Raw genomic sequence first — 18,750 nt, 5'->3', positions numbered from 1 at the left:
TCTACAAGGTTGACGGGCTACATAGTTATTCTTCTTATTAGCATTCTTTTTTTACATTGAGTTCTTTTCACTTATTTACTTATTGTCCAAGTCCAGTTGTCTCCATTTTCCCGCCACCACTTTCAATTCTAACCCCCTTTGACTTTGTCCCTGGGTCCTGCACACATGTTCCTTAAGGACCCTTTCCCTTCTTTCCCCCATCTCCTCTCCGCCCCCTGCCCCCCAAGAATTCTGATAAGAGTTAGCATCAAACACATTCAGAAATGCCTCTGCCTGATACTCCCCAGACACAAAGCAGCACGATTAAGGACCAGTGGAGAAGATACTAGCATACCTAGCATGAATGTTCGATGGCCCCTCTATGCCTGGCCTGGGCATGTGTAATGATTACTAATGACATGACAATACGAAATGACCCACTTGCACTTCTGTTCCAAGTGGGCACTTGCAGGGGGACACACACGGAGGCAAGGATGGAGAGGGGGTTCCAGGGCAGAGTTGGGGGGCACCAGGCAAGAAGGCTCAATTGCCAATAACCATGATGGATTGAAATGAGAGTAAAGGAATTTTCTAAAGTGTGGGGGGAAGGGTTCACTCAACTCTCAAAGAACAGAAGAAACAATGACTGCAACAGCATTTTGGAAGCTGGCAAGTGGTCAAACCAGTGGTAACTGACTTAGCAGATGAGAGAAAGCTGAAACCTAGCACAGCAGTGTGCGAAGCCTGGAAGCAGGCTGGGATTCATACCACAGAGCTCCAGAGAGCCCCCGGAATTGGGGCCATAGGCCCCCTGAAAGCAGGAGGACTGGCTGAGAATGCTTGAAGCTGTCAGGCCCCAGGATCCCCTCCCCCCAATCCTAGCGCCAAACTGACTGCGTTCTGCAACCTGTCTGCTCTGCTGCTGAATCAGAGATACCATGTGGAGCTGACAGACCAGGTGCCGCTTTACAAAGGGGAATAAGAGAAAGTCTCCATTCCAAACGTGGACTCCTGGTCTCCTTCCTGCCTATGGCTTGCAGAAAACCACAGTCCACAGATTCCTCAAAAGGGGGGAGGATTTCTCTTCCCCTGGTCAGTTCCCACTCTGAGGAGAGGCCTTTGGCCAACAGGTGGGAGTCCCCCAATAAAACCCCTCAGCTGGAGAATCCTGCAGCAAAAGCTCTCAGGGCCAGCTGCACCTTACAATCACCTGGGCCCTCGAAAGATGGTGCATCATTCAGTTACCGGGCAAACACCATGAAAAGTTCCCTGGGTGCCAGGCATGGCTGCGGATTCTGAAATGCTGCTGTGTGTGGTATTCTTGGTGAGGAGAGACTACCCCCAGGGACAAGCCCCATCCACGCACGCAGACCTTGCTGCTAGGGGCCCAGTGACTGGTCCAGGTCCAGACATTTGAGGACGGACTTCGGCGTGCAAGACTTAAAAACAAAAACAAAGGAAAAACACTGAGAAGAAGCCAGAGGAAAAGAAAGCAGGCAGGGAGTGGAGGAATGCTTCAAAGAAGCTGCCGTCGACCTGCGTGGAGAGCTGAGAAGCTTCTCTGTGAAACAAGAACAGCATGTCGGACAAGGAAAATTTCAGAGATTTTTAAAGAGCTCTTGGAAATCCCTGGAAGTAGAAGTTTTAAAAATGAGCTAGAAAATACAAGAGGAAAAGAAAATCGGAGATTCAGTCCATGAGGGCACCCTTGTAATCTAATAGGTGTTCCAGAAGGGGAGACTTTTTTTTTTAATTCCAGAAAACTGGAATGAGTTTCCACATTGAAAGGGGCCATTGAAAGGCAACTGAAATGGATGAAACAAGACTCACAGCAAGGCATATGGTCATGAAGTTGCACTGCAGGGAGAAAGGACAGCACAGAGGATGAAGGATCCACAAAGGGGGGAATAACTACCTGTACTTCAAAGCATCAGGGGGTAAGAACAGAATCAGACATCTCAACAGGTTTCCAATGTAGAGTCAACAGCCCTTCAAACTATCAGTCCAATGTCAAAGATCTGACGGAACTTATCGCCCATGTGCTTTCTCAGGAACTTCTAGAATACGAGTTCTCTGAGAGAGAATGGGGGATGAGGAAGGCCTGGGGTCTTCAAAAACAGGAGGCGCCACAGAAGAGAGACAGTCTGAATCTCCAGGGGGGGAGGAGGAGGAGTCTAGGATGACGGGCGAGCAGCAGGAGACCCAGTACGCCAGTAAGCGCTTGCTGTTGAGAAAGACACATGAAGATTTAAAGTGGTCTCTGGAATATATGGCGGCTGAGGTTGGTGAGGCGAGTGACTGATGTTTCTAGTTTATAAACATTGTGGAAATAGTGGATGTTTACAGTACATACCGTATATGCAGGGTTTTGATAAAGAACGAAGGGAAGCTCGATACCAGTCAGATTCCAGAATGAGAACCCAAACAAGGATCAGGAAGAGATTCCCAGATAGCTCCCTGGAGAAACCAATTCTCGAAGTGACAGGCATGGACCTAGAGAGCGTTCTGCAAGTGAAGCAAGTCAGAGGGAGAAAGACAAATACCAAAGCATTTCACTTATCTGTGGAATCCAAAACCAACCAACAGAGAACAAAACAGAATCAAACTCATAGATAACTGATGGTCACCAGATGGGAGGGGCTTGGGGGAAAAATGTGAAGGGGATTAAGAAGTACAAATTGCCAATTACAAAAACAGTCACAGGAATGTCAAGGACAGCATGGGGAGCACAGTCACTAATTCTGTAATAACTATGTATGGTGCCAGGCGACTATCCTACACTTATCTGGGTGATCGCTTCATAAGGCATATAAATGTTTAATCGCTATGTTGTACACCTGAGACTGATATTGTATGCCAACTGTAATTAAAACTCAATTTTAAAAAAGAAGGCAGGGCTGAGCACGTGGCAGAGCAGGGGGGACGAGAACTCAGTGTCCCAGGGAACAGGCCCAAGTGGGTCACTATTTCCCTTCAAGCATTTCCGAGCGTGACCTGCCCAGAGTTACAATAGGATTAAAGGGAGCTCCGTGCCAGGCAGGGGCAACTGGCCGCTGTGTGAGAAGGCAAGCAGAAAGCAGCTTCGGGAAACCTCCCACTCCTTGCACTGTCTTCCGTTCACTCCACACCAGGGAGCAGTTGCCTCTACCCCCTCAATCACGCCCCGCAGTGCAGACTTCGTAGCTCAACCCAAGCAAAGCCTGAAATCTAGTCCACCTGGGTTTCCCCAGACACTTTCCCTGGAGTGCTCTATTTGTTTCTCCCATACGCGGCCCACTCTGAGAACTTTTCTTTTAGCACCTGCCCCTGACTTCTGCTCCCAAAGCCCACCCTCCCCATGGGTCCTCAGGGCTGCACCCTGGTAGGGACAATGACTTTGACTAGAAATCCTGAAGGCAATCTGCTGGGTAGGTCCTGTACCTTTTCAACTTAATTAACATTTCAGGGGTGGGGGTGGGGAAAGAGCCACAGTACCTCTACAGGTTAAGGAGTATTTTATAGCCAGAGTAACATAGTGGGACCGGACCATCTCCTTATACTTGTCAGTTCATATGCAAAGTCAATTTTGAAGTGCAAAGCCTGCAATTACTACATTTTGTGTATTTAAAGATACTTCAATATTATTACCAACGGGGTTCATGCCATCACTCTTCTCAAAATCAAACTCAGCTTGACCCATTTTGATGAAAATCATTCACTGTTTACATTCGCAGAATCTTTGCTCCCAGAAATGCTTCCCAGGGCCACAGCTGTAGTTATCTTCTCCTAATCCCACGTCCTGAGACATCCTCGACTTAATTTCACTCCTAGTATTTATGAACTGCCTACGGGAGAGTAGCAACATCACAGAAAATGTCATTCCCTTTCCAAACATCCTTCATCTTTAAAATCTTTGATTTGTGGATACTACAAACAAATCATTTTATGAATCAGTGGTGGGGGAGTTTCCCAAGCAGATTGTTTAGTAGCTTGGGGGCAAAGGTCCGTCCCCAAAGGAGATCGTGACCTCGTGAGGGGGTCATAAACTGTTCCAGCTGGTGGAAGACGCAGCTTTGCTCCGCCCCAGGTCTTTCCCCTCTCGCCAAGCCTAGCAAGGAGCGCGGCACAAGGCAGGGTAACAGACGCCGGGTTACTGGAACCGCGTGCCCCACCTCACGTTCTCTTCTCGAGCTTCAGCGGCACCTCTTATCCCGGGTCTTAAAGCCCCGTGGCTCTGGAGCCCCGCCCGTCTTGTCCCTTGTGTCCCCCCCACTCCAAGGTTCCCCCTCCCCGGCATCACACACACTCAGCGCGCCTCCTTCTGTCTCATCGTTGACAAGCCAGTTCCAGCTCGGTTACTCCTCCCAGGGAACACAAACCATCTCCAAACACGCAAATCCAAGTCAAAAACAAGACACCCAAGTGATCTGCGAGATGACTAAAGCGGAGGCCCTCGGGAGGCTGCAGCGTTTCCCTGGGGCTGGGGCTCCCTCCCCACCTCCGTGGGTCCGGCTTCACTCCGCGCCCCAGCGCGATGGGATGCAGAAACCCCAGATTCCTGCGTGTGGAAGCACATCCCTACCTCCAGTTTGGAAGTCACCATCGGGGTCTCCTCTCTGACGCCTCCCACGGAGTCCCGGCCCGGAGCTGCGAGCTGAAGTCAATCCTCGGAGGCTGGGCGGGGCTCCGCGCGCCCGGGACAGCCTGACCCTAATCACCTGCTCCGGGCGGGCTCCCCGCCTGGGGCGCGGCCCCAGCGCGCGCCTCCGGGCTGCTCTCCGGGAACCCGGTTCCTGCCGGGGTTCCCGAAGGCTCCTTCGGGCCCGCTCCGGTCGGTGGGAGCAGCCGCCCTCCCTCCCGCAGCCCCGGTCGGGGAGGTTGTGCAAAGGCTGAAATGGAATCCCAGCTCGGCTCGTCACTCCCTTGCTCCCTTGTCAAAACTCCACAGCGTTCCAGAACCCCTTTCCCGGTCACTCCCCTCGCCTGGCTGGGAACAGGAAACCGCCCCGGGGCGGATTTGGGGGGGGGGGTCTCGGGCAGTTTGGGGCTGTAGATGCAGACACTTAGTCTACATCCAGTGCTCCGGAGCTTCCACTGGTAACTGGGGCCAGGTTGGAAGGAGAAAACGCCCCACCCAGACACCCTCGCGGGGTCCCAAGGTCTCCTTCCAGCCGCCGCAAGAAGCTCCACCCCCCCCCCCCCCCNCCCCCCCCCCGCATCAATTCATTTCATAACTGCTCCGTTTCATAATCAGCAGCAGCATGGGTTTTCCCTGAGGGTGGGGGTGGTGTGGGGTGTGTGTGTGGGGGGGGGGCGGAGAGCCCCAACCTGAAATCACAACCACCACACCGGGCAGGATGTCGGGAAACTTTCCAGAAATCTCGTTAGATTCTTCCTGCTGGAGCAACCAAATTCACCACTGCTGAATTACAGTCGCCAGTGACCGCACAACTTAAGCATTTCCTTTATACCTTCTCCGGCTTCGCGCCCCTCCCGTCTTCTCGGGGTTCAGTCAACAAGTCATCCCCCTCGCTCCCAGAGGCATGAGTGGGCCTGGGCCGCGCGGCCACCTCTCCAGCTGCAAACTGATGAGGAAGCCCGACCCTCGGGCGCGATTGTTTACATCACACCCACTGAAGGCTTCCTGTCTTATATTAATGGGAAGACAAATAAGACAGGAAAAGAGTGTTTGCTTTTCTTAGAGCTGCGGTGGGTGGGGGGCAGGCAGAGAGAGGAGGAATTGCCCCACATTTCACTGCACGAAGAGGTTGCTTTTCAAAACTTCCACTGTATTTCGTTCCATTTTTCTAGTTTAACACTTGTTGAAAAGTAAAGGCATTGCTGTGCCAAACCTCAAACCATTAAGGGACACGTGCTCACGAGGCATTTTCACCTGGCTTCGGGGAGGTATCCAGGTTGGAGCTATGGGTGTGGGGGGTGGGCGGCAGCGGCTACAGACAAGAGACCTCCCCCAGCTGAATGGCACAAAGTGAGGCTTTGGGCCTGCAGGGACCCGCAGGCAGGTGCACACAGTTCACCCCATTCCCTGGGGTTCATACAAGAACCTTGCCTTGTCCCGTTCTTCAACTCTATGCCTCTAAGCTACGGTTCTCCTCCCAGGCACCCAGCAGCCCCTGGAAGTAAATTAGCTTTGCAACGGACAGATCTGGTGGAATTTGAAGCAATTAATTATAAAGGAAGAGGCGAAAGACGCCTCCAGTTCCCAGTCCCATTACTGCCATCAGAGCGGGTAATTAGAGGCTGGGAGGGGCCAACCCATGTCAAGACCGGCCTGGCCACCTGCCCTCTCTCAGAAGCAGCCCGCAGAGTGCCTGGTAAGCAATCATCATAATCATTAGTCCTGGAATTACCCCCAGTTGCTTCATTCAGGTTGGCACAAGAGCAACCCGGGAAACAAGCAGGAATCAGGCCGTGACAGTCCTCCTTGGGAAGTGCTGGGAGGAAGCAAAACCCCCAGATAACGTGTATCTCGGAGAGGTGTGGGTGTTGCAGCCAGCACTGACACGTGGGGTTGGGCGGACACGACACGTGCCCAGTGAGAGCAAGCTCTGCAAGCCGGTCCTCAAAGTCCCACAGTTCCTGGAGCAAAGCAGGTTAGGCTGAGGAGGGTGGAAAGGCCGCGTGCATCAGAAATCTCGAACAGGAAGGGTCTGCCTCCCAGGGAGTACAAGGGTCTCCGTGAACGTTAGGTCCTCCCCATTCCATTCCCCTTGCCTTCTTTTCTGCCCTGAGCTGGCAGTCCTGATGAAGTCGTTAACATATTTCTTATGAAGCCTCTGAGCACCTAAGTTTTTAAGGGGCTTAAGTTAAAATTTAACGATCTTCTGATAAATTCAGAGGTACTCCTTTTCTTCCTCAACCGCTTTCTCCACCGCCAGTTTCTTCATGCTTCTAACTTTCCCTCCTCTTTCATCCTGGTGTGCAATTGACGATGTGCAGACCAATGCTATTTAAGCATATGCAAATACGTATTCCCCATCCCCCCCCCCCCACCAACCACGTTGCCTAAGTTCAGCTTAGGGTGCATGTGTGCTGGGAATTAAAATGTAACCACATCTGTAGAAGACCTTAATTTCAGGAAAGCCTTGAATGCATATGACATTCTCATCAACCAGGCCAGAAAGATGGGATCTGGTCTGTATTTTCCCTCACTGGGTCTCGCCGCTGCCTGGAAAAGAGATCAATGGCTCAGCAAACAAAGGGGTGCTTAAAACGTGGCCTCCAATTTTGTACTGCGTCTGGTTTAAATAATACTTCAGATTGCTGTACGCACACCCAGAGTCTAAAGATAAAGTTAATTTGTGTGGGCTCTGCTGATGTGTCAGGAGAATCCCAAGGGGATTCAACACACAAAGGCAATGGCTCATTAAAAAGAGTTTCGAGTTCGGCATCGATGGCTAAGGTCAGAAGCAGCCTCCTGGGGGGCAATGGTCAAGATGACAGGCACAAATGGGTTGTATCTGGAGTCGAGAAAACCTGGCAAAGACTGAGGATCCCAGCAGCCCACGCAGCTACGTACTAGGAATCTGCGGGTGTGCCGATAAGAAAGAGGCTATGTGATACTAGGGTGCATTCGCGCAAAGTGGGAGTTGGACGTAAAAGAGAGGTGCTTTTCCCACAAAAAAGAATTTGGCAGCAGACTCGTCTTAGGGGGGTACGTCCAGCCTGAGGCCCCCTATTTTAAGGGAGATGTAGAGACATTGGAAAGGTTCCAACAGAGAACCTAAATGATTAAAGAGACAGAAAATAGAACCTATGAGGGAAGGTTAAAGGATTTGGAGTTGTTTAGTCTACAGTAAAAAAGTGCTTAGAGGCAAATGTAACCGTCTCCCACTTGAAGGGTTATTATGAAGAGGATGCCGACCAGCTGTTCCTCGTCTCTACAGAAGACAGAAGAGGTAAGAAACTCTCGAAAGCAAGATTAGAATTTGGGTTAGACATAAAGAACACTTGCTTGGTGTAATGGTAACTGACACGGACATCACTGTGAGTGAGATCTTCACCCATCTGACTCCACCGTAAGTGACAGTCTTGCAAGGTTAGGCAGAAGCCAGGCTGGAGAATGGGTTTCACCCCTTCTGGAGCTACAGTGTGCCTCATTTCTCCACTGAACGCTGGAGCCAAGATCCTGGGTGTCCATGTTCCCTAACTCACAGACAAGGCGCCGTGAGGTTACAAGGCTATGCACAAACACGCACTCACATCTCATTGGATCTTTGTTTATTGCGATGGGTATCTCTAAGAGTATGACCAACTTCAGGCCCTGAATAGATGATAAATATATTTTATAGATCCACTCTTCTACATAGTTTCTGGGTATAGGCAGTACTGCTTTTTTGTTTAGTTGGCACACAAATATTAGTTGATGATAATGATAATAATAATAGCTATGAATTATTAAGCTCTTACTATAATTATGTTGGGCACTGTGCTAACTACTTTATGTATATTATTTCTCTTCTATTTTTTTTGCAGTAGCCCCGTGAAGTAGTAATAATTATTACCCTTATTCTAACCCAAGGCAACTGAGTCACAGCGAGGTCGAGTAACACAGCCAGTGAGTGGTGCAATCCCAATTCAAACCCACTTATTCTGCCTCAAAGAGTGTGCTCCACCTCACACCATGGCCTCCCATCATTAAGCATTTTCAGCTCTTATGAGGGAAGAAACACTGTGGAAAGAAGCATTTGTGCTCGGTGACCCAAATGATCAAAAGCTAAGCCTTCCACAGGTTTCCACTGCCTGAGGAATGCAGTAGATCTTCCAGCTTAACAGAGGAAGGAAGGACTGACTCGCCTTTTGACCAAAAGCAGGTGTGGGTATCTCCCCCAAAGCTGAAGGATCCAATCAAGGTTCATGTGTATTTCATTAATTAGAAACACTTGGCTGTTCATCTCTACCCCTGCATATAGTAGGTCTTCTATGAGTTTTGAACGACCACGAATGCATTATGACTGTGATGCTTTCAGACTGGACTAAGTTGGGGTTCTCCAGGGTGCTGGTGGTCAAGGCTCTGGTGGGTTATTTCTAAAGGCCTCTTATCAGATGTTCCCCAAGCGTCTCAAAATCCAACTGTTTCCTTTAATTCAGCATCCATGAGAAAGCATATGGATGGGTCACATATTTTTCCAAAGTCAACTACTTTCAGATCAAGGAAAGATCTGTAATGGGGTTTATTGAGTGCTGTTGTATATCAACAATGGATGATTCATGAGTGAAACCAACATCAAAATGATTTTTAGAAAGGCAAACGAACCACACACAAACAAAAAATTAAAAGCCTTGATGCAAATTACTCCAAGGGACAGATATTTTCCCATTAGGACAATTTATCCCGAGTCTATAAACAGAGAGGGGCATAATTATCCAAGTGTTTGCTAACAGATTTAAACCTTATGTAGCTATAAAAGCTGGAGAGAGGAAGAAAGAGGAAATTCCCAGGAGATCCCCAACCACATCCAGGGCCTAACAGATCTCTATAAATACATACAAAGGCTAGCAGTGATACCAAGCAAAGCACGGGAAGAAACCTCAGGATTTTAGCCTGAGCCACAGAAATAACTCTGAATTGTCTTAAAACTAAACAATGACAATTCTACCAATCAACTTTCAGCCAACCCATGGGCAGGGTGGTGACTTACTGGTGCTCCAGATGTAGTTAATAGAAACATGCGGCCCAGAATCAAAAAGGTATTTGGTAAACGAGGATCAAATGAATGAATAAATGAATGAATGAATGAGCGGATGAGTGTCTGAACTGATGCCCAGGCAGCCTCTTTCCCCCTCTGAATCGCTGTTGGAAAGAGGCTTTTTGGTGCTTCAGACCCAAAGCTCCCACCCAGGGGTTGGACCATTTGATGTTGGTTCTCTGGAAACAGCGGGTGGAACCAGACTGGTGTTGGATCCAGAGATACCAGCTTGTGATCTTGCCCTCACCACGGGAAGGGGGGCTGCAGTACCTGTGGACCGTCTTTGCAGGCCTGGATTCGAAAGCTTCTGTTATTTACACTATACTCTCAACTTTATCTGAAGTCCGACAGAATCAAGTGCTAAGTAGCCAGCATCTATTGAGCACTCACTGGATGCTGAGTCTTGTTCTAAGCCCTGTATGTATTAATACATATTCTGATTACAAATTGAAAAATGTTTACTATTATTATCAATCCATTTTACAGACAACAAAACTGGGCTGAACAATGACCTGGTTAGCTCAGTCATATAACTAGTAAGTAGAGAAGCTGGAACTTAAACAGATTCCATCTGGAACACTTGATCTTAACTGCCCTCTGATGCTAGCCGCACAAATCTTACCTCCTGCCACTCCTTAATACAAAAGTACTGCCCCAGTCCAAGGATTACACACAAATGTGCGTAATCCGATCTCTGCAGGCTGCACCCCTGAGCCCCTCAGCCCACCGTCACCTCTCTCTCTTCTGAGCGCTCACATCACCTTTTCTCCAGTGAACTCCACTGTAACACTCCAGCCTCTCCAACCAGATCTTTAGTTCCTCGGGGGGGATTAGCACTGAGTGGTGAATGGCAGTCTGGGGATGTAGTGGAATCGGAAAGACCTAGATTTAAAGTCTAAATCCCATCATTATTACCCATGGGACTCTGGATAAGTCATCTAACATTTCCTGTTCTCATTCCAAACCATATTCCTTAAGGGCTAATTGGGAGGGAAAATCGAATGAGAAAATGTAAATGAAGTGTCTAGGATGGTGCCTGACACTGTAGGCCAGTGATTCTCAACCACGAGCTATTATGACCCCCAAGGGACATTTGACAATGTCTGCATATATTTTTGGTAGTGACAACTGTGGGGAGGGGGGCTACCAGCATCTATCACAGCAGTAGAGGGCCAGTTGTGCGGCTAAACATCCTAGAAAGCACAGGACAGCCCCCCCCCCCCCCAGCGAAGGATTATCCCACCCAAAATGTCAATAGCAACAGCACTGGGGCTGAGAAACCTGCTGTTATTTTTTATTAAAAATAAAAGTCCCCATTTTCCTCCCTTTCTTTATTTGTTACAGTACTGTGCTTATGGTAGGTATCTAGTAAATCTTTGTGGAGTAAACCTATGGGTAAATGGGCACAGGGATGTATAAATCCTGAGATAATTTGCTAGTCAGCAGCTGACCTGAGGGTGTGGTCTTCTCACGGCAGGGGTCTGGGTGGGAGTTGATTAGCCCGGAACCGGAACTTTCCAACATCCCCGTCCAGTGAAAGGAATTCTGAAAAAGAACCCGTCTACTGCTGGGGCCTGAGCCAAGGACAGTGGTGTCAAAGTTGGTCCTGGGAGAACTGAAAGGCCAGCTTCTCCTCCCTGGACACTCCTCCCAAGTGACATGCTGTGGATTACTCTGCAAATGTCCCTTCGTCTGACTCTGATGCCCACTCCAAAGAATGATTCGGTGAAAGAACCAGAAGGCCATGGAAGAATTTGTTCAATCTCTCACCCCACATCCACCATTCATCTCTGCACCAACCACGCACACCCTAGAGCCCAGTCAAATGAACTGTTGTCAAGAACACAAACTAGAGTGGAAGCCAACGGAATATGCAGTTAATACTTGATGTTTTGACAGGTTTAGGATTGGAAACCCAGGAATAAAAGCCTACATTCTTGGAGATAGCATTAATGACTTTAACACAAATGGGGGTGGGAGAGAATGGGGGAGGGAGAGAGAGAGAGAGAGAATTCCTTCCATCTTCCATTCGTCAGCCTTGGTGGCAATACCTGCTTCACTTTCCATCTTTTATAGTCAGCATACTTGAGAGATTTTTGTTTACTTGTATATGAGACATTTTAAAACTGAACTGTAGTTTCCTGTCATCTTGAAGCTTCTCTGGGACACATCCTGAACTAAATTACCTGCGTAGAACGGTGAGAATCAGACTCTTTCCTGCCTTGGGCCCGTGAGTACATCCAGCCTGGGATTATCCTCCTCACTGTAACCACCTTCACCTGGCTCGTCCCCACTCCGCACGCTGGACTCAGCTTTGACATCACCTTCTCCAGGGGTCTCACCCGGAGCCTCCCCTGGAATATATCCGGGCCCCTTTTTGGTGCTACCAAAGCATCCCCTGTCCATTCACTTGTCTGCTTATGTTCCTAGACTGTTAGCTCCGTGGGATCAGGCTATCTGACTTGTTCACCATTTTATTTCCGGGGCCAGGCATCGTGCCTGGCACATGTGGGTGCCCCGTGAATATTTGTTGAATGAACGAGTATAAATCAGGAAACTTCAAAAGGCCTCGTTCCCGCAACCAACTTACTGAGGGCTGACTGTGAACCAGATATAGTTTGGGCACTGGGAAGACAACTGTTACTACCTTGGTATTTCAAAAACAATAACAGAAAAAGCAATCAGAGCTAATGTTTATTGGATATTCACTAGGTACCAGGCATTGGGATAAGCTCTTGTATGTGTTCCCTTTTAATCTTCCCCTCTCCCAAAGCCAGGTGGCAGATGCTGTTATTATTTTCATTGTACTGATGAAGAAAGCAAGCCACTCCTATGGACCTTAATGTGAGAGTTTCTGATGTTGAGGTTCCGTGAGTTCTACTTACATGGGATTAACTCACACCAGACAGGAACATGTCAATTCACACATAAGCTTTGCGATGTCTGTCTTCTTGCGTGGAAAGACCCTAATCCACCCTTCAAATTGACTGAAATTTACTTTAAAATACTTTGATAGCAACTATCAAGTGATGCCAACCGTGACCCACACAGGAGGGGCCCTGCCCTGATGTGGGGGGGATCCCGAGAGCCCGCCCCCTGCAGGGACAGGGGTGGCTGCTGAACCACAGGTCCCGAAGTTAGCAGGGCGGAGGTGAGGGGTGTCTGTTCATCTGTGGAACAGAGACGTCCAGGCTGGTGAGACAGTGCTTACCGCTGTCCTTGCTGGCTGAGCTGTCAGGGTCCAGAGAGGCCAGCGCCCTGACACCTCCGAGTGAGCTTCAGCTGCACATCCACAGATGCAGATGCACCCGCCAGGGTCCCCCCAGTTACTAGAGGATCCTGCCCCTGGGCCTGACCATGAAGTCAGATGACTCTCCCCACAGAGCCACAGAGTCCTGCTGTGCGCCCTCCAGAGCGCGTCCGCTGGGGATGCTCCCAGTGCAGGCTGAGAACAAGGTAAAAGCGGCCAGGGTGTGGCCGCAGGGACAGAAGCAGGCTGTGGGACAGTTGCCCTGCCCGAGTGCTGACAGCCACTCCCCGTACAGCCGGCGTCAGGATGTGCTTTCAGGGTGACCTACCACCACGGTAATCCGCAGCCTTAATCCCATTCTCATGTGTTCCTGGCAGCTGCCGCTCAGTGATTGGCGCTTTCTCTCCAAGAACCTAATGCAGGAGTGTTACAGATCCTCGCCCTCGTCTCTGGCTCTCTGGCCTGCACCAGGTCCTCAAGCTCCCGTTCCATCCTCCCCCTGCCCTGTTCTCTGGACTAGGGGAACCTGTCCCAGCCCACGAGGTCTTTGTCTACCCCTGAGAACTGGGACTTGGCCCTTGCAGCCATGCCCGCCTCTAGGCCTGGCCCACACCTCGGCCCTGCCAGCCGACTTCACGATGGTGACCTCTACGTTCCCCGGCAGGGCCTTCACGGACTCTGAGGAGAGCTGAAGCAGGCTGGGACCGCAGGAGCTCTCCCTTTCCCTGGGGTCTTTCATCTACCAGGGGCCGGCGCCCTTCCCTCACAGGCCTGTACCAACGTCGCCAGATAAAATAAGAACACCTGGTTATAACAGAGTTTTAGGTAAAAAAAAAAAAATATTTTAGCCTAAGTATGTCTCAAATAATGAGTGGAAATTTTCTTTTCCTAAATCTGACAACCTAGTCTGTACTTGCTACTCAGCTGTCATAAAAATCCCATCTATATTTAGGTAAATAACTATACAGAAAACAAAACATATAGACACTGTTAAAAGGCGGAACCCTTAAAAACATCCTCGGTGCTCTGCTTCTCACTGTGATGATGTCTTCTTCAAGGATGGGCCTTTAATCATCTTCCCTATAGCTCCCTGGGAGTCCTTCACCTCCGCCCAACCTTTCTCACTCGGTCTATAATTCTCTTCCCGTCATCAGTCTTTGCATCATTAAGTTCCACCACTTTGATCTTTTCTCTCTTCCCAAGCAATTACCATTCAACCGAATGCGTCACCTGGGCTTCCTCTGTCTTACAATGACTTATCAAAACATCTCCTCTTTACCAGTCAGTGAACACATTAAGGAAACACTGAATGGCCAGTAAGTCGTTCCCCAATTCCTCCAAATTGACCCGAAGGATCGGATTTCTCCTCCCAATTGCCCAGGCGCTCTAACTTTAAGAAACCCTTCCAGAAAGCAACACCAGAGCCCAACCCCAGTTTGGCTCTGGTCCATCACTGCTCCCCATCAGCATGAGAAGGTCCCAGCTGGGGAAGGCCAAGGACCAGGTAGGTAAAGGTCCAAACAATTTTCTCCCAAAGGAAAGACTGAATTTTTCTCCGCAGCCCGGGGCCACCTCAACCATGTCCTTTACGAATCGTGCCACACAGGGGGCACACCAACACCACCCTGAGAGGTGGAGCGAGTAACCCACTTATAAATGCATGCCCGGTGCGGGGGCTCAGGGAGGCTGTGAAGGGAAACTAGCCCTGTGATTACTTTTAGTTTTCACAGAGAGCAACTAGGGTTGTAAGTGAGGAACAGTGGGTGAGGCTCAGAGAGGGGACCAGGGTAACCGATGAGGTCGCCAAGGCATGGACGCTCCCTGGGTGGGCTGGTTAGGGAAAAAGGAAGGACATTAGTGAGATCAAGAAAGAGTTGTTAATGCATCAAGGGGGAGAAACCCTTTGAATGGCCCCAGTCACATAGAACACGACCGGAAACAGCCATGGTGTCAGAGAGGCAAGTAATGTTGCTATTTAAAACTTCCATCATATTATATTACCATCACTTTCAATGAACTACCACTTCATTCCCCGCAAGGAAGAGAAGATATGTAATTATTAACCTCACTCCACAGAGGAAAACATGTGATGAGAAGGACACAGGAAGTTCTAGGGACTCAGGTTTCCTGACTTCTGGTCCAGAGTGTCTGCCTTGCCTAGCAGATAGTTGTTGCTCTATTAGGAACCGATGGGACCCTGGCCAGGAAGCTGCTTTCCGACTCATTCCAGTAAGTCCAGAAGTACGTGCTGGGATCTGGGACTGGGCTGTGTCAGTGGGAGTGGCCCAGTGGGAAGAGGGAGGCCTGGGTTTGGATCTCGGCGCTTCTTTGCCTGCCTGCACCCTCCTGTCTGTTACTGGGAGAGTGACAGTTACCTCGCTGAGGTGTCAGGAGCTATAAAGAGCTGGCGCGTGTCGAGTACCGGCACCAGACTGCAATATGCATGAACATTATTATTAACAGTGACTGTAATTGCAGGTTCAAGAATCTGACTTTTGAAGAAGAGCTCAAATCTATGCAAATCTCCACTACGAGAGGGATGAAATGGATGAGAACTGGTCGTTTTTCAAAGCTACCAAAAGGCGTGTCGAGTTAATATGGTTTTTTTTTTTTTGAAGTGACCAGAGAGAGTGACAGACTAATAATGGCTCACAGCGGTCGACGGCTCGTGGTGTGCCAGGCACAGTGATAAGCTTTTACCTGCACCCTGTCACCTTATGAGTTAAGGACTGTTCTTCTTTCTGCCATTGAGCAGTTAGGAAACCTTGGCTGAAGGGGATTAAGAAACTGTCCGAGTCTACACATTTCATAAGCTCAGGACTCATTAGGTTTGTGGTCTCAGACAGGTAGCCCGACCACAGCTTTCTTGCAGGGGATTGTGAGTGTGAGTGTGTATGTGCCTGTGCGTTCAGAAGAAAAGACACCAAGGATGAGCAGTGACACGGTGGGCTGCCAGGTGATCTGCCCTTTCTTCTTAATGCCTTACTTGCATATGCACTGCTTTTATCTCTTTAAATTGTTTTCCATTTTGATAACAAGTATAGGCTTTACAAAAATAATCCAAGATGAGTCTTCAAAAGTATAATGCAAATGACCAGTCCTTGGATGCACGGGAAGTAGGAAGGAGTAGACAGTCATGGCACTTCCAAGGTCCACTGTCATTAAACTTCCAAGTTTTTATTTTCATCAAAGAAACCTTCAGAATGAAATGAGCATCCCGGAAACACAAGTTACATCCTTTCCTGCCACCTAGAAGCTCAGGTCCCATTAGCCCTGTGTTTTGGGCAGAAGACCTAAGTCCTAATCTTAAATCTCCTCATAATTTGAGCGTCAACATCAGCCTCAAGATTTTTTCAGCAATTTACTCTACAACACCACCGATGAGTTCTTAAAATGTTTTGCTTCACTACACTTTCCCTTTGCACGACTGTTTACTACTCACAAGCACACACCCTTCTCTTCTACGGCCGCCGTCACTAAAGACAAAATGATGAAAGATCACCAAAGCAAACATTCGTCTTACTGTTTGCTCTGAACCCTGAAGTCTTCTTCGAGGAGAAGAGCCATGATAAACTAAGATGCGGTACCTGCTGTAAATGGAGCTCGTCTTCAAAGAGGACCTTGGTCGGGAGATAAAGGACTTGAAAGCAAATCGAAGGAACTTGAAAATGATACCCTCTCTCTGTTTTTCTGCTGTTGGTCACAATGCAGGAGGAGCAGCGGGGAGCTGCCTGTCCTCGAGAGCTGGGGCCAGGCTCTTCCTGGTGAGAGCTCCTGGGGAGGGGGGCCCCCCAGGTCAGAGAGCCTGGAGGGCAGGAGGGAGGCACGCTGAGAAGCCCCAGGGAGGCTGTGGGAGGTAGAGGGGTGCCCCGCCCCCACGCACCACTAGAGACTGCTTAGAAGAGGAGGTTAAGCGGCTCTATTGAGAGCAAATGGCTTGGAGTTCAATTAAGCAGGGAGTCCAGGCTGTGGTCATGGACCTGACCACCTACGAATGCCCCGACATTATCTGGCTGGGCTGGGCCAGACGCCCGGCTGCAACTTGAAGGTGGCAGGGAGGTCTCATGGCCCCGTTTACACTGACATGGGGCTGCTCAGTCAGTAGAAATCCATGGACGGGGAAGAAAACAGGCGGCTTATTTACCTTTGTGCTACTTAATGTACTCTAACACTGATGCCTGCAGATACATCTTAGGAAGCTCGCCTGCACATTTGCATGGCTGTTTACCTGTTTGAATTTTGCCTATTTTCTCTATCAAAGTAGAAAAGCAGGACTGACCGTCAGAGTCTCCCAGACTGTGACTCCAGACCTGAGACTTTGGAGGCGCAGGCACACGCCAGCCTCTGGGTAGTCTTCCCAACTCCACAGGTTTCCCGCTTAAAATACACCTGGCAACCACAATGTCTGGAAGCACAGAGGATTATTTTTAACATTATTTTATTTTTCACAGATTGAAGACCCTGACAGAATTTTGTATATTTTACCTATGTTTCCAGAATTAACAGACACCACATACTCTCTCTCACTCTCTCATTTTCTCCTTTAGCTCTTCTTCCTACGTCCTTAGTCCCACCACATTTTATTCTGAGCCACAGTTTTGGTCAGGGCTGATCAGGGAAGCAGACCCACTAGGACCAATATGTGACCATGGATTTGACCTCACACAACTGGGAGCTGGTTAAAGTGTGAGCTGGTGAATGTAAAAGGCTGTCACTTCACTGGCGGGCCGAATGTCAGGAGGGCAGGCGGCCAGGAAGGAAATACTCAAGTGAGGGAGAGCCAAGGCCCGAGGACATGTGTAAGGGGACATGAGCTGAGGGGACGGGGACCATCTCTCACCTCAGCCTCCAGCTGTGATAGTTTCACTGGCATCCTTCAACGTGGAACTCAACACGCCCTGGCCTGGGTGTCAGGGGAGCTGTGCCAGGACACCCTGGAGGACCTGGGACACCAACCCACAAGGTGCGTTATCCAACAATGATGCCCAGGACCCTGCAACAACCTTTTGAGGATGCATGCACAAACACACACGCAAATACAGCTGCTGTTTCACTCACACATTCCAAGTTGGTGCACAGGGCCTCCGAAGACCCACACGCACCCAGCATGGTGCAGCCAAGGCGTGGGGAATGCAGCTCAAGCTCAGTTTAGCCAACCCCAAACAAACCCACCACCGCCTCCCCTCAGGGTACCGGCCCCAGAGTGAGGCTGTGAACAGTTTATTTCCTACACGGTTTAGGGCAGGGATCCACAAACCTTTTCTGTATGGGACCAGAGCATAAGTGTTTCAGGGTTTGCAGGTCATGTATGGTCTCTGTCTTGCTCTCTCTACAACCTCTACAAAAGGAGAGTCCATCCTCAGCGGTCAGGCAGGAGTTTGCTGTTCCCTGGGAAGCAGGCCCCAGCCCCAGAGTCAGGAGGCCCTTCTGGGGGACTTGGGGGGAGGGCTCTCACCCTCTAAGGGGGCTTGGACCTTCTCATCTGCAAGGTGAGTGTCTGTGAATAGTCCCGCATCAGGAGTGAACACCAGAGACGCAATGAGTCTCCGTGTTGAGGGCGGGGTCCCACGGGTGAGTACTGCTTGCAACTGCAATATAGATTCTTGTTGCCATATAGATTACAATGTAATTTCTATTACCGTATATTCTTAATGGGGATTAAGTCGCACGTACTTTTCCTCTTCTTTCAAACGTGAATTAATGCACATGCCTTATTTTAAGAATCCTGGAGAGATGAGACCCTTTTTCAAACATAATCTCTGGAGGTGACCTAAAAGCCTCTGAATACACTGTCACATTCATCAGAGAGCATCACCGTCACAGGAGGGGTTT

At 49.4% G+C, this 18,750-nt stretch overlaps 1 protein-coding gene across 4 annotated transcripts in view; it reads right to left on the bottom strand.

Annotated features, from left to right (window-relative positions):
- The window catches only part of PDZD2 (PDZ domain containing 2), a 207,869-nt gene that overhangs the window by 168,972 nt on the left and 20,147 nt on the right, over window positions 1–18,750 (bottom strand). The window contains exon 1 of one of the 4 annotated variants that reach the window (XM_037063124.1): window positions 4,541–5,045. The exons of the other annotated variants lie outside the window; for them this stretch is intronic. The gene's annotated coding sequence lies outside the window, so the exon portion shown is untranslated. Of the gene's footprint in view, window positions 1–4,540; window positions 5,046–18,750 lie in introns of those variants that run through there. 4 annotated transcript variants of the gene reach the window in all.

Source organism: Sturnira hondurensis, unplaced genomic scaffold (assembly GCF_014824575.4).
Source record: "Sturnira hondurensis isolate 20B ecotype Veracruz unplaced genomic scaffold, ASM1482457v3 Scaffold0014384, whole genome shotgun sequence".
Taxonomy (NCBI): domain Eukaryota; kingdom Metazoa; phylum Chordata; class Mammalia; order Chiroptera; family Phyllostomidae; genus Sturnira; species Sturnira hondurensis.
The sequence above is the reverse complement of the archived record's forward strand: the minus strand, read 5'-3'. Positions and strand labels throughout refer to the sequence as shown.